The 16773-nt window shown below is 44.7% G+C and overlaps 1 pseudogene; it reads right to left on the reverse strand.

Annotated features, from left to right (window-relative positions):
- Positions 1-15601: 15601 nt before the first annotated feature.
- On the reverse strand, positions 15602-15720 carry LOC134967162 (5S ribosomal RNA; annotated as a pseudogene).
- Positions 15721-16773: the final 1053 nt, after the last annotated feature.

Consider the following 16773-nt stretch of genomic DNA (forward strand, 5'->3'; position numbering starts at 1 on the left):
AAGGGTTGGAACATTGCACAACATGGAAATCATTCCCCACTGCGCTTGAGTCAGGTGCAATCCCCCTCTTTTGCTTATATCGTAGGCAGATGTATAGGCTTGAATGGCCTTTTGCTGCTCCTCCATCCTCTGAAACATATAGAGGGTTGAATTCCACCTCGTTACCACCTCTTGCTTCAGCTGATGGCAGGGCATGTTCAGGAGTGTTTGCTGGTGCTCAAGTCTTCGGCACGCGGTGGCTGAATTACGAAAGTGGCCCGCAATTTTTCGGGCCACCGACAGCATCTCCTGCACGCCTCTGTCATTTTTAAAAAAATTCTGCACTACCAAATTAATTGTATGTACAAAACATGGGACATGCTAAAATTTTCCCACATGAAATGCACGCAAAATATTGGTGGCATTGTCCGATATCACAAATCCCCAGGAGAGTCCAATTGGGGTAAGCCAATCTGCAATGATGTTCCTCAGTTTTCGTAAGAGGTTGTCAGCTGTGTGCCTCTTATGGAAAGCGGTGATACAAAGCGTAGCCTGCCTAGGAATGAGTTGGCGTTTGCGAGATGCTGCTACTGGTGCCGCCGCTGTTGTTGCTGCGGGTGACAATACATCTACCCAGTGGGTTGTCACAGTCATATAGTCCTTAGTCTACCTTGCTCCACTTGTCCACATGTCCGTGGTTAAGTGGACAGTGGGTACAACTGCATTTTTTAGGACACTGAGGACACTTTTTATGACGTCTGTGTACATTCTCGGTATCGCCTGCATAGAGAAGTGGAACCTAGATGGGATTTTGTATCGGGGACACCCTACCTCAAGCAGTTCTCTAAGTCCCTGTGAACTAACGGTGGATACTGGATGCACGTCTAACACCAACATAGTTGTCAAGGCCTGAGTTATCCGCTTCGCAACAGGATGACTGCTGTGATATTTCATCTTCCTCGCAAAGGACTGTTGGACAGTCAATTGCTTACTGGAAGTAGTACAAGTGGTCTTCAGACTTCCCCTCTGGGATGACGATCGACTCCCAGCAGCAACAACAGCAGCGCCAGTAGCAGTAGGCGTTCCACTCAAGGATCCATCGGAGGAATTCCAGTTAGGAGAGGACTCATCAGACTTGCCAGTGACTTGGCCTGCAGGACTACTGACGTTCCTGTCTAAGGAGGAAATTGACATTGAGGGAGTTGGTGGTGTGGTTTGCAGGAGCTTGGGTACAAGAGGAAGAAGGGATTTAGTTGTCAGTGGACTGCTTCCGCTGTCACCCAAAGTTTTTGAACTTGTCAATGACTTCTGATGAATGCGCTCCAGGTGACGTATAAAGGAGGATATTCCTAGGTGGTTAACGTCCTTACTCCTACTTATTACAGCTTGACAAAGGCTACACACGGCTTGACACCTGTTGTCCGCATTTCTGTTGAAATAATTCCACACCGAAGAGGTGATTTTTTTTGTATTTTGATCAGGCATGTCAATGGCCTTATTCATCCCATGGACAACAGGTGTCTCCCCGGGTGCCTGACTTAAACAAACCACCTCACCATCAGAATCCTCCTCGTCAATTTCCTCCTCAGCGCCAGCAACACCCATATCCTCATCCTGGTGTACTTCAACAGTGACATCTTCAATTTGAATATCAGAAACTGGACTGTGGGTGCTCCTTCCAGCACTAGGAGGTGGCGTGCAAATGGTGGAAGGAGCCACCTCTTCCCATCCAGTGTTGGGAAGGTCAGGCATCGCAATCGACACAATTGGACTCTCCTTGGGGATTTGTGATTTAGAAGAACACACAGTTCTTTGCTGTGCTTTTGCCAGCTTAACTCTTTTCATTTTTCTAGCGGGAGGATGAGTGCTTCCATCGTCATGTGAAGCTGAACCACTAGTCATGAGGAACATAGGAGAGGGCCTTAGCCGTTCCATGCCACTCCGTGTCGTAAATGGCATATTGGCAAGTTTACGCTTCTTCTCAGACGATTTTAATTTAGATTTTTGGGTCATTTTACTGAACTTTTGCTTTTTGGATTTTACATGCTCTCTACTATGACATTGGGCATCGGCCTTGGCAGACGACGTTGATGGCATTTCACAGTCTCTGCCATGACTAGTGGCAGCAGCTTCAGCACTAGGTGGAAGTGGATCTTGATCTTTTCCTATTTTACCCTCCAAATTTTTGTTCTCCATTTTTTAATTTGTGGAATTATATGCCAGTAATATATCTGGAATTAGACGGCAGTAATGTCTGGAATTAGATACCACTAGACAGATGGTTCCGGTATGAATGGTCGACCAGGTTATGGTCGACAGTCATTAGGTCGACCACTATTGGTCGACATTGACATGGTCGACATTGACACATGGTCGACACATGAAAATGGTAGACACATGAAAGGTCGACACATGAAAAGGTCGACATGAGTTTTTTAACTGTTTTTGGTGTCATTTTTTGCGTAAAGTGACTGGGAACCCCAATTAGTGCACCCCATCCCCTCACATGGCTCGCTACGCTCGCCATGCTTCGGGCATGGTGCCTTCGCTCCGCTACCACTTCGCTCGGCACAGATTACCGTTCCAATCGTAGTCCACGTGGATCGTAAAGTATGGAAAAGTTCCCCAAAAGAAAAAAGTTAAAAAACTCATGTTGACCTTTTCATGTGTCGACCTTTCACGTGTCGACCATTTTCATGTGTCGACCATGTGTCCATGTCGACCATGTCAATGTCGACCAATAGTGGTCGACCTAATGACTGTCGACCATAACATGGTCGACCATCTAAACCGATACCTAGATAGATACCAGATACCACTGTGACTGGAATGATGATGTCCTATGCACAGTGACAGGACACTACCACAGCACCCTACAGCAGCAAGATGCAGCACAAGACACTGTACTAGTATTAGTAATGTAGTATTACTGAGCACCACAAGACAATGAGCAGTGATACTGAGCACTGATGATACTACGGAGAACTGACACTGAGCAGCATGATTAGCACAAGACACTGTACTAGTATTACTAATGTAGTATTACTGAGCACCACAAGACAATGAGCAGTGATACTGAGCATTGCTGATACTGAGCACTGATGATACTGAGCACTGGTGATACTGAGTACTGATGATACTACGGAGAACTGACATTGAGCAGCACGATTAGCACAAGACACTGTACTAGTATTACTAATGTAGTATTACTGAGCACCACAAGACAATGAGCAGTGATACTGAGCATTGCTGATACTGAGCACTGATGATACTGAGCACTGATGATACTGAGTACTGATGATACTACGGAGAACTGACACTGAGCAGCACGATTAGCACAAGACACTGTACTAGTATTACTAATGTAGTATTACTGAGCACCACAAGACAATGAGCAGTGATACTGAGCACTGATGATACTGAGCAATGATGATACTGAGCACTGATGATACTGAGCACTGATGATACTGAGCACTGATGATATTACGGAGAACTGACACTGAGCAGCACGATGCAGCACAAGACACTGTGTATTAGTGAGCAGCACAAAAGCACTCTGGAATTGTCACCCCCCTGATACCACTGTGACTGGAATGATGATGAACGATACACAGTCACAGAACACTACTACCACAGCACCCTACAGCAGCAAGATGCAGCACAAGAGAGACACTGTACTAGTATTACTGAGCAGCACAAAAGCACTCTGGAATTATCACACCCACAGATACCACTGTGACTGGAATGATGATGATCGATGCAGTCACAGAACACTACTACCAGAGCAGCAAGATGCAGCACAAGAGAGACACTGTACTAGTATTACTGAGCAGCAATAAGCACTGATACTGAGCACTGATACTGAGATTTGCCACTGAGAGAACGTAGCCACGTCCACTCTGTACCCTCTACAATGCACGAGTGAAAATGGCGGCGACGCGTGGCTCTTTATATGGAATCCGAATCTCACGAGAATCCGACAGCGGTGTGATGACGTTTTGCCTCGTTCTGGTTTTCCGTGTCTCAGAGAACCAAACCCGCTCATCTCTACTTCTAGGGGTGGTCTTTTCAACCCAGGGTAATCCTACGCAGTGCGCCCAAGATGGTTGCCTCACCTGGTTCCTTGTGAGAGGGGACAACACAACCCTTGGAAGTTATTACCCAAAAAGGCCACATCAATTCTGCACTATGCTTACTGTGTGCTAAAGGTTTTCTCTTTATGTCTGTGTGGCTTGTCTATTGCTGTATTACTTAAATATTCTGTATTATGTGTATTGCACTTTGGGTCTTTTTGGAGAAAGAGCGCTATATAAATAAAATTATTATCATTATTATTATTATTATTATAATAACTTAAGTAAAGAGCCAGACACAAAATTTGTCATAATAATGAAGCCAAATTTATTTTGACAGAAAAAATAAAAAACAAATTATGGGGAGGGGGTGAGAAACAGCACTAAATACAAAAAGCCGATCACCCAACATTTTTTGTTGAACAACCATTTTATGGTGCACCTATCCAGTAGAACAGTTAAACCTGTCCAGAGCTCACAGTTCACATAACTAAGGCAGTGCAAATCCAACAAACCTTTTAAAACTACTACATTTACATACCTCCCAGGAGGGACAAAATGCTCTGTTTCTGGACATCCGTCTTAATCTGTGATTGCCATCGCCTATGGTGAAACACCTTTCTTATCGATTAATTAGTGTCATGAGCCACCGCTGTGGCTCATTCCTGTTTGCATTCTGTTTATGTATTTTATGTTATATTTCTGTTTGCATGCCAGGTTTTCTCATGTACTTGTTTAGAGTACTGTTGCGGTGTCGCCTTTCGTGAGTCTGTGTAACTGCAGCCAGTCTCCTGTATGTGCGGCCTGTGCAGCCTCACCTGTCAAAATAATTAGGCCATTATGTGGTGAGTCTGTGTAACTGCAGCCTGTCTCCTGTATGTGTGGCCTGTGCTGTCTCACCTGTCAGTTATTTAGGACATTATCTTGTGTCTGGCTTCCAGCCATCCTGATTTGGGCGTGCTTCCTTTATTACCCAGCCCACCTTTCACCTGACGCCGGTGATAGATACATGTTCCTGTTTGTACCTGTGTCCAGGCCCTGTCCTATGGTGGAATCTAGAATCTATCAGTTCGAGAGAGATCCTGTCTGTCTGTGTTGTACCCGTGATCTGGAGACCCTACTCAATTGATAACCTGACCAGATCCAGCCAGCCTTGTATTCAGGTTTTTGCTAAGCAGTGTGTGGAGTTTCCACACAGACACTGTCTTGCTTATATTTCTGTATTATAACATCTTCATGCATTGCTGCATTTACAATCACTCGTATATTCCGTGTTTTAGCTTTCAACACTCTGTGCCTTGGTTCCTATGTTTGGATTTTGGCGGCTGCGCCACATATAATCTGTTCATTGTCCTTTCTGTATTCTCTCCCATTGGTAGTCACTCTAGTCTTAGTTAGCTTTCCCCTTATTCACTCACAGTCTCAGTTGGTGCCTTGTTACTTCGTAAGACCTGGGTGCATCGGAGTCTGGGCTGACCTAATTAGCCCATTCAAACGCGGCTCCTGAAGGAGAAGACTAGCTCTGCAGGCACCAACTGACCACTGGGGGGAATAACGGAGTCAGGGGTTAGAGTATGCATTGCTGCATGCATTCATAACTGGCCGCAGCTTCACTCGTGAGTACTGGAACTCCCCAGTTGCCACCCACTCCCCAGAGTTCCAGATACTCAGTTCGTAACAATTAGTTTAAGACCGGTGATGGTAATCATAGATTAAGAGGGAATTGCAGTAACAGAACATTTTGGGGTCAATTCAATTTGCCGACAGTTGAATAGCGCCAGGAATTAGCAACCGGTGCTATTCAATAAAGCGCCAAGTGACACTTAATTGTCGGGAATTCTTCTCTCACCCCCGGGGGATGCGAGAGGAAATTCGACAAAAGTGCTGGTGCGTGGCCGGCGCGAGGATGACTATGTCGGGAATCAGCATCGCACTGGGGAGTTAAGTCGACTTAACATGAGATGAATTGAATAGCGATGGGAGCTAATTCCCAGCGCTATTCAACTGTCAGCAAATTGAAATGACCCCTTTGTTACTCCCGGAAATGGTCATGTTGGGAGGTATAGATCCTATAGATGGTAAGATTGTGAGCAGGGCCTTCCTACCTCTATGACCGCTTGTTATTACCCAGTTTAGTTTTATCATTGTGTACAATTGTAAAGCGCAACGGAATTTGCTGCGCTATATGACAAACCGTTCCTCACCGCAACCCAAACCACAGCCGGACACATCCAGCACCGAAACCAGACAAAACATAATGTAAACAATCAAACATATATATATGTGGACAGGGTCCACAGGTTATCCACAGGATAACAATATATATATGTGGACAGGGTCCACAGGTTATCCACAGGATAACAATGGGATATGATGAAGCGAAAGCGTATTTGCACCAATCTGTCAAAGTTTTTCCGGCCTCTCAGAATGCAGCGGGTCCGTCCATATATCCCCGATCCCCGCCTCCTTGCTCAGGCAAATCAGTTTTTTGTTTGGTGCGGCAGGAGCCGGACCATGGTCAGAGGGCTGCTGGTTTTTAGCAGCCCTAAACTTTCTTATTTTATTTTTATAGTCTTACTATTTTTCCTTGAGTGATCTTTCTAAACAGCGTCTTATATGTACCATAGAAAGAGACGCTCCGACAACTCTCCGCCAGGTCGCGACAACGCTTACCCATGAGTACAGTGCTGTTTCGTCAGGCGTCTGTGTCGGATATACTAGCAGGTCTAGCAGATGTTACCAGGCTGTGGCTGGAGCACGGGGACAAGGTAAGTCATTGATTTCACTTAGTAGGGGAATACGGACACAGCCGCACTGTTTTGGGAGGAGACAACCAAACAGTCGCTGACATGGCTGCCACCACGGGTGCACCAGTGCTAGGCCTTAGGGATAAGAGGCTCCAGGAATAGTATGAGGCCGCGATCCCTAGGGTTGATGTCAGCAATGGGGAGTCAGATGCTCTCCTAGTCGCCCCTCCGTCCGGTTCATGACCAGTCTCCCACCATGAACTGTTTCCCGCTTCCGTCTCAGATGCTGTACATGAAGGGGACCCAGTCGCAGCATAGGCGGCTGTGTGACTGGTGCGTCGGTGTTCACTGAGCGTCTGTGTTCACAATAGGTTCGTGGAGCAGCAGTGTACACTAGTAGCGTCTGAATCCACTCAGCGTATCGCTAACGTATTGATCGGTCCTGGAAGCGAGGGGATTCTCCCTGTATCCCACTCTACTGAGTACGGGTAATACAGCACTAAGAGGCAGATGTATTAACCTGGAGAAGACATAATGAAGTGATAAACCAGTGATATGTGCAAGGTGATAAAGGCACCAGCCAATCAGATCCTAACTGTTAATTTACATATTGGAGCTGATTGGCTGGTGCCTTTATCACCTTGCACATATCACTGGTTTATCACTTCCTCATGCCTTCTCCAGGTTAATACATTTGCCCCTAAGTCTCTATCTACCCTTTTGAGTACGAATAGTTAGAGAAGTGCCTACTGCATATGAGTCTTTATACATTTACTGTTTCTTTCGCAATTGCGTCTGAATACGTTAGATCTGTTTAAACATGATGCAGTAATATGTTCTCCTACATACTTAAAATGTAGTTGTATTGATGATATGCTCATATTGCTTATTATACTAATGTATAACATGTGACTGACTGCTAAAGTGTGATTGCGGTCTTTACTATATTGCTGTCAGTTTGTTTATTCTGATCCTCAATGCTGGTGCATGGGTGGGGTTGGATTGTATATCACTTTATAGACGGGCCGATATAGACGGGCCGATGTGCGAGAGATGTGTGTTGAGCGAACCGCTCAGCACACATCTCTCCCGCCGCTCAGCACAGCGCGATCTGTGCTGAGCGTGCGGGGGAGACGGGGGGTCCGCTCATTCCACCCAGCGGGTGAAATGAGCGACCCGCTAGATTGGCCTGCACGGCAGGCCAATCTAGCACCAGCGATAGTGACGCGCGGGGCTGCGCATCGCTATCGCTGTATGGGGTACACACAGAGCGATCCTACTTAAATTCTAAGCAATCTAGTCAGATTGCTTAGAATATCGCTCTGTAAGTACCCCCCCTTAAGAGCGGCAAAGGTGAGGAAGGTACACTCAGAGCAACACCAAAACTCATATCATGTTTGTCTTGCAAAGCTGTGTTATCCTCTCAAGATCTGGTTCAGGATGGTTTGTGTGCAAATTGTTTTAGCTTTCACCAGGGGACTGTTTAAAAAGGGAGGTGGTTCCTAAAGTAGATAAGCATGTAATTCGATTAGTGTGAAAATCTACATTATCTTTGCCTTCAACATCATTAAATGATGTCACGGATAGGAGAGTGGATGGTTTTCTAAAAACCATTTTTTCCTGTCTGGGGCAGTCATAAGGCCAGCTATGGCTTCAGCTTGGATGGCAAAGGCAGTGGCTGTCCTGGGCTGATGCATTGGAGGGGGATTTTTCAATAGCTTCTAGAGAGCAAAAATCCCATGTAGCTCATATAAAACAGGCTTCAATGTTCTTGGAAGAAGCAGCATTGAATATGGGTATTATTGCCTCCAGGGCGTCAGCTTCAACAATAGCTGCTCGCAGAGCAGTTTGGCTACATATGTGGAAAGCTGATTCAGAATCTAAGAAGGTTTTGGAATCTTTGCCCTTTTCTGGAGATATTCTTTTTGGTAAAGAATTGACAGATATTCTGGAGTCAAAAACAGACTCCAAGAAGGTCAAGTTTCCTTCCACATACAATTTCAAACCTAAATTTCTGGCATTGCGTCCCTTTCAGTCTCAAGGAAAAGCTAAAGGAAAAAGCGATGGCAAGCAGCCCCAATACAACAAGTTTGGTAAGACTAAAAAAGCCTTGGGCTACCAGAGGACCGGAGGGAAAACAGATAATAAGCCATCAGCCTGATGGTGCGGGCCTCCACCTTGGGGACCCCAGGGTGGGGGGCCGACTTCTTCAGTTTGCACAGATCTGGCAGCAGTCTACAACAGATGCCTGGGTGCAGGAAGCGGTATCTCTAGGTTTTACGTTTGCCTTCAAGAAGCACCCTCCTCTAAGGTTTTTTTGTACCAGCCCGTCTTGGGTAGAGACGAAGGCTAGGGCTTTGTTAGAGGCAGTTCAGAAATTGCTTCACTCAGGAGTAGGCTTTCCTGTTTCTCCTGCACAATGAGGACAGGGTTTTTGCTCCAACCTGTTTTTAGTTCAGAAGCCGAATGGGTCATTTTGGCCCATTCTCAATTTCAAAGTACTGAACAAATACATTTGGGTACCTCGGTTTCACATGGAGACGTTACGTTCCATCATTTGGTCATGGAGCCCGGGGATTATATGGTGTCCCTGGATATACAGGATGCTTACCTACATGTTCCTATAGCACTGTCCCATCAGTGCTATCTCAGGCTCGCTATCCTCCAACAGCATTTTCAGTTCCAGGCCCTTCCTTTTGGGTTAGCCACAGCTCACAGAGTATTTACCAAGATTATGGTGGTAATGGCAGTTTATCTCCCCCAGCAGGGGATAAGAATATTTTCATACCTCGATGATCTTTTAATCCTGGCACGGATGCAGGAATTGCTCTTATGTCATCTGCAACAGACAATAACGTGTCCGCAAAACCACGGGTGGCTCATAAATTGGGCAAAATCGTCTCTGGTACTGTCACAACGGATGACTCACTTGGGGGCTGTACTGGATTCAAGTCTTCAGAGAGTAATTTTACCTCTGAACAAGATATCCAAGGTTCAGTCAAGGATTCAGGACTTGTTACACAGTCAAAAGGTATCCATTCACGCAGCAATGTGCGTGATGGGTTTGATGATGTCAACATTCGACATGGTGGACTATGCACAATTTCACTCAAGGCCTCTGCAGCGTCTGATTCTTGCCCAATGGAATGGGTTGCATCAGACTATAAAAACACAGACTGTGCTTTTTATGATAGAAGTAAAAAGGTCATTAGCCTGGTGGCTACAGACATCCCATCTGGACAAGGGGAGAACCTTTTGGATATCAGATTGGGAAATTCTGACGACAGACGTCAGTCTCCAGGGCTGGGGAGCAGTGTCAGGAAGGTTGTGTTTTCAGGGGCAATGGACCAAGGAAGAAAGTTGCCTGCCAATAAATATACTGGAACTTCGGCCCATATACATGGCACTGATTCAGGCAAAGGACATTCTTTGGGGAAAACCAGCCCAGATCCGCTCGGACAATGCGACGGCAGTAGCATACCTCAGCCATCAGGGAGAAACTCGCAGCCAAAAAGCGATGAAGGAGGTAAGTCACATACTAAAGTGGGCAGAACTTCATCCAGCCTTGTCCGCAGTGTTCGTTCCAGAAGTCCTAAACTGGGAAGCGGACATTCTCAGTCGACATGCCATTCAGGCAAGCGAATGAGCTCTACACCCGGAGGTCTTCCAGACTCTAGTAGACAAGTGGGGGTTGCCAGAGATAGATCTCATGGCATCCCGGCTGAACAACAAAGTGCTCGCATGTGGGTCAAGAACAAAGGATCCCAAAGCGATCTTTGTGGATGCCTTGTCGGTGAGATGGGATTTTCATCTGGCTAATGTGTTTCCTCCAATCACCCTATTACCCAGGGTGGTGAGAAAGATAAAGCAAGGAAAAGGTGCCGTGATACTAATAAGCTCCGGCTTGGCCCAGAAGACATTGGTACACAGATCTGCAGAGGATGTCGATGGATGTTACACTTCTGCTCCCTCAACGTCCAGATCTAGTGATGCAGGGTCCTTGTTATCACAGACATCTGGATCGACTGTCTTTGATGGTGTGGCTCTTTAAACCTCTATCCTGAAGTCAAGAGGATTCTCACAACAGGTAATTCAAACTATGCTCAGAGCAAGGAAACCTTCCTCTGCTCGCATTTATCACCAAATATGGCAGACCTATATTCATTGGTGCAGTGAATGGAAAATGGACCTTAAGTCTTTCAGAGTTTTCAGGGTCTTAGCATTCCTTCAGGCAGGAATGGATAAAGGTTTGAAGGTGGCTTCCTTGAGAGTGCAAGTGTTGGCATTGACTATATGGTTCCAAAAGAAAATTGCCAATTTACAGGATGTGTGTACCCTTTTCCAGGGAATGCTACACATTCAACCTCCTTTTGTTCCTCCTACAGTGCCTTCGGACTTAAGTTTAGTCCTGAAAGCCCTTCATAGTTGCCCCGTTTGAATCACTTAATTAAGTGGATCTTAAATGGCTGACAGCTAAAGTTCTCTTTCTACTGGCTATGGCGTCAGCTAGAAGAGTATCAGATTTAGGGGCATTATCATGTCATTCCCCATTTCTGATTTTTTTATCCAGATAAAGCAGTTCTCAGAACTAGATCTGGGTATCTTCCGAAGGTGGTGTCTAAATTCCATCTTAATGAAGAAATTGTAGTCCCGGCTTTCCAGGTACCGGGCCTTTCTGCGGGAGATGCATCGCTAGACATGGTCCGTGCATTAAGGATCTACGTGGATCGTATCAGTACCATCAGAAAGACAGATTCTCTCTTCATTCTCTACGGATTTCACAAGAGAGGATGGCCTGCTGATAAGCAGACACTGGCAAGTTGGCTTCGGATGACAATTTCAGAAACATATTCTCAGGTTGATCTCCCTGTTCCGGCTAATGTCTCTGCTCACTCTACTCGTAAGGTAGGTCCATCATGGGCAGCACAACGTGGTGCTTCAGCAGAACAGATATGTAAGGCAGCCACATGGTCTTCCATTAACACATTCATTAGACATTATGCCTTAGATGCCTTTGCCTCTCATGACACTGAAATTGGGCAAAGGAATCTCCTATCCAATCAAGAGTGTCTCCACCACTAAATTGCCAGGGGCAGAGACAGCTGGGCAAAAGGGTGCACATCATAGTGCTGCCCTGTGATTTCGCCTGCCTGAGCTGGCGAGATTATCACAGGGCTCACTCTGGTATTTTTTAACTTTTTTTTTAGTAAATTCGGGCCAGATCGCATTTCCAATTATAATTATGGGGAATGCGATCTAAGTTACTAAAAAAATAATAATCACAATTAAAGGGTGTGGAGTAGTTTTTCATGAAAACTGCTGCAAATGCCTTTTAATGCATTTCAATAATACTAAAATAATGTGAAAAGGGTGTAAAAACAGAAAACACCCCTTTTCACATTATTTTAGTAAAAATAATGTTAATAAATAGGCCCCTTAATTTCAAACAAGTAAAATATTTTCAGTAAAAATCCAGATACCAGGTGTGCAATGAAAATAAAGCCAAATTTATTATGACAGAAAAAAACAAAACAACAAATGAAGCAGAGCGCATGAGAAAGGAATGGCATCTTATGTACTGTAGCAAATGTCTTTTAGGAGAGTGTTGCAGTACCCATGCAGCGCGATCAGCATTTCCAAAGTGCAACCTGCTACTTTCTACACGGGTTCAGGAGCTCCATACCAGAGAGGTTGTGCTGTGCATATACAGTATTATATATATATATATATATATACACACACACACACAGTGGTCGAAATGGAAAAATATGGGCGTGCTTCAAGGGTATGGGGCGTAGCCAAAGTATAGTACCAGTTCACATTTCATCACACAGTAATGTCCGATAGTCACATTAAACCACACAGTAGTACCCCTTATACACATTATGCCAGGTAGAGCTCCCTATACAACACAGGAAAAACAAAAAAACAGGGGAAAAAAATGATTCTTGCACTTTACATTATTTGTCAGTTCTGCTCTTTATTGTAATGCCCTTTACACACTATGCCACGCACCGTAATGCCTATTCCACATTATTCCACACACCGTAATGCCCATTCCTTATTATTTCACACACAATAATGCCCATTCCACACTATTCCACACATCGTAATGCCCATTCCGCATTATTCCACACACCATAATGCCCAATCGGCATTATTCCACACACCATAAAGCCTTTTACACATTATTCCACACACCTGTAATGGGCATTACAGTGTGTGGCATAATGTTTAATGGGCATTAGCCCATTACACATTATGCCACACACTGTAATGCCCATTACAAGTTATGCCACACATTATGCCATACACTGTAATGCCCATTACACATTATGCCACATACAGTTATGCCCATTACATATTATGCTACACACTGTAATGCCCATTACACGTTTTGCCACACATTATGCCATACATTGTAATGCCCATTCCACATTATGCCACACACTGTAATGCCCATTACACATTAAGACATACACTGTAATACCCATTACACATTATCAGAATCAGAATCAGCTTTATTGGCAAGGTGTAATCACGTACACTAGGAATTCTTTGTGGTACAATGCATCGCCAAGCAGCAACATGAAGGGGGAATACATAGCATACGAAGGGGGAAGAACATAGCATACATTACACACATTACACGTATGAGTTGATACTGCACATTGCAACTGTACAATAGACTCAACATATTAGACATATTATACACATAAGACTAAACACAAAGGCTGCTTGGCAGAGCAGCACCGAGGCAGCCATCGCGGCGCCAACTAGAACTCAAACAATGCACATAATACAGAAGATTTAAGTATTACATCAAAAGATAAACCACACAGACAATAAAGACAGAAAGCGTAATGCAGGGTTGGTGTAAGCATTTTGGGTAATAACCTCCAGGGGTTGTGTATTCCACCCTCACAAGGTACCAGGTGCGGCAGCCATCTTAGGCGCACTGCGTAGGATTACCCAGGGTGGAATAGTCCACCCCTAGAAGAGAACACAAAACGGGGAGATTGCAGAGTCCTTAGGTTCAGAGTAGTGTTCCAATAAAACCATCAGGTCCATGTATTTTTCATCCCATCCACAAGTTTACCAGATAAGGCAGCCATGTTGGGCGCACTACGAAGGTTACACAGTGGGAGATGAGCCATACAAGGGCCAAATGCATTCACGGGAAAACTGACACGAGTGTAGGAGTATGCTATACCCTGCTTGGAAAGATCCAAATGAAGCACACCCTGCCCATGGAGGAACCATCCGAGGCAGCCATGTGAGGCGCACTGTGTAGGTTACTGCTGGCAGGGTGTGCAACCAATGGAGGTACACATTACAGGAATAGCACACAGTGGGGGGAAAGTACCCTGTAAGAAGAAAGAAGAGATAGACACATTTGCAGGAAAACATTAATTTGTGAAAATGGTAAATGTCCTGGTCTCATGAGAGCAGTGCGGGTGGGTGTGAGAGTGTAGGGAGCAGTGCGGGTGGGTGTAAGAATGTGGAGTACACACTAATGTCCAATGGAACTGACCCAGCAAAATCTGGTCCTGATGCGCACGCTCCTCAGTTCCCTGCTCAGCTTGAGGGGTAGTCTTGGGGGCAGTCATGATGTTCTTGGACAGAGAAGTAGTAGGCATTGGTCCTGGTGTTCTCAAGGCAGAGGTGAGGAGAGGCCACATGATGGTCCTGAGTTGCAGTGTTTGGGGAAATTGTTTTATTCGAGATTTTAGCGTAGTCCAAATCCAGTTCAAACTCCGGTTCTAACTCCATTCTTAAAACACATTCTTAACAAATGCATTCTTCACAATTGCAAGCAGGCCAAGTCCTGATTGCAGGCCTTGATAATATTGCTCTTAAATGCTCCAACTATATCAGCTGGCAAAGGGGGAGGTATGCAATCAGAAGTTCAGCTAATTAACAGAGGTTATTTTGCATTGAAGAAGGATTACAGACATTTGCAGACAAACTTCCTTGGGGTGTGAAAAGTGTAGCCAGAGAGAGATGAGAGACTCAGATATACAAGAATGAGGATGGTGTTTTTACCTGTGAAGAGAGGAGAAATGGTTTTCAGTTCCGGTTCTAACTCCATTCTTAAAACACATTCTTAACAAAATGCCACATACAGTTATGCCCTTGACACCATTTTATGCTCCACACACAATGTCCCTTACAAATTCTACCCACAGGAAAATTGGTTTGCAGAAGACTCTTGTGTGGATGCACTCTTATGTTGATTTGTATTATGAAGATATTAAAACATAACTTTTATTAACTAATTAATTTAAGAAAATATCCACATTTAACCACACTTAATCAGTACAATATACTGGTATCCATATGTGTACATATGACTCCACCCACCAACATCTCTGAGAAGTGCCACATAATAAATGGTGTGGCTAATCAGAGTAGAAGGGCTGGGGTGAGTGCTAAGAATAATAAATCAATTAAATAATTGATAGGAAAATTTTGGAAATGTTCTGATTAGTCTATACTGATAGACTTATCGAGGGATGCAGACACTTTAGCTCTGCACCTTGATCCCATCCAACCAGCACAAGCACAGCTTGTGTTAATGAGACCTGCAAGGGTCAATGGACTGGACTATTATAAGGAGTATAGATCCTAATTGATAGTATCAGGACTTATCAATTTTAAAGTCTCAGGGAAAGAAAGACCTTGAGAGAAATATTCAGTGTAGACATATAAAGAGATGATGAGGAAGTTATTACGAGGAGAAAAGAAAAGAGAAGGAAAGAATGGTGATCCTGCTGTTGGTGTAAAGTCAAGACAGGTCATGAATTACAACACCGGGTATTCTCTGAGGGTCCCCCTCACAGATACTGACCCAGCCCACCACCGTTTTGCTTCCAAGATCGGACGAGATCGGGCTCTGTCGGTGGGGTATGGTAGTAATTTCTTAGGCCTAATCTGGCCAACTCACCAATGAGAGTGCACCTTGGGGAGAATTCAGCTCTGAGCCAAAGTTTTTGCGGATCTACTGTCTATGTTAGGCACAGGATTGACCCCGTGGATCATAAATGAGAGTCCGCAGATATGAATATGGAAAGCGGAAGAAGAAGAGACGGAAAAATAAGTAGGGGAAGAGAGAAAAAAAAGAGAAGAGAGAGGGAAAAAGGGGGGAGAAAGAAAAAAGTAAGTGAAATAAAGACGTATCAGATGTCAGCACATGATATTATGGCAGCACTGTGCCGAATTGAGGTTGTAATGCACAAAACAGAATGATTAGCAGTGTAAAATATGTTGGGCCGTCACCCTCTTTCAAGCACAACAAAGCAAGGAGGGGGCACACTGGCCCTGATAAATGCTATTGACCCAATTTCTCACACATAAATACACGTTGCATATCAAAGCAGGATTGTCTGAAAAAGGGTTATTAGAGCCAGGCAAATTCAGTATCCATAGACATTGGTGGCTGAAGGAAAATAAATGGTAAATCAATCTTGAAAATAACAGTCTCTGCCCAGATCACTGGGTCACCCACAATAGAATCAGATGGGTGCAAATATGAAACTGAAAATCTTATTGGACAGCCTCCTGGGGAGAAATACTGATTGAAAGAAATAACTGATTGTGCTGATCAGGTATCTGTCCAGAAAATGTCAAATGCCTGCGTGCCTCAATTGTAAACGAGTTTGGGAGTTAGTACGAATCTAAATTGTGGGGAAATCAGATGTCTACATCTGTGCCATGGTTATTGCTGCACAAGGTCTGTTATCTGGGTAAAAAATATACCGGTCCCTGCCCAGGTCCCTGGGTCAGTCTGGGATTAACAGGATCTGAAGCTGCTCCTCATGTCCGTGGTCCACGCTGGAAAACGCGTTTCACCCGTCCTGCGGGCTTGTTCACTTCCAGTGCATGCCAGGAGGCTGTCCAATAAGATTTTCAGTTTCATATTTGCACCCATCTGATTCTATTGTGGGTGACCCAGTGATCTGGGCAGAGACTGT

The sequence above is a fragment of the Pseudophryne corroboree genome, chromosome 10, assembly GCF_028390025.1.
Source record: "Pseudophryne corroboree isolate aPseCor3 chromosome 10, aPseCor3.hap2, whole genome shotgun sequence".
Taxonomy (NCBI): Eukaryota; Metazoa; Chordata; class Amphibia; order Anura; family Myobatrachidae; genus Pseudophryne; species Pseudophryne corroboree.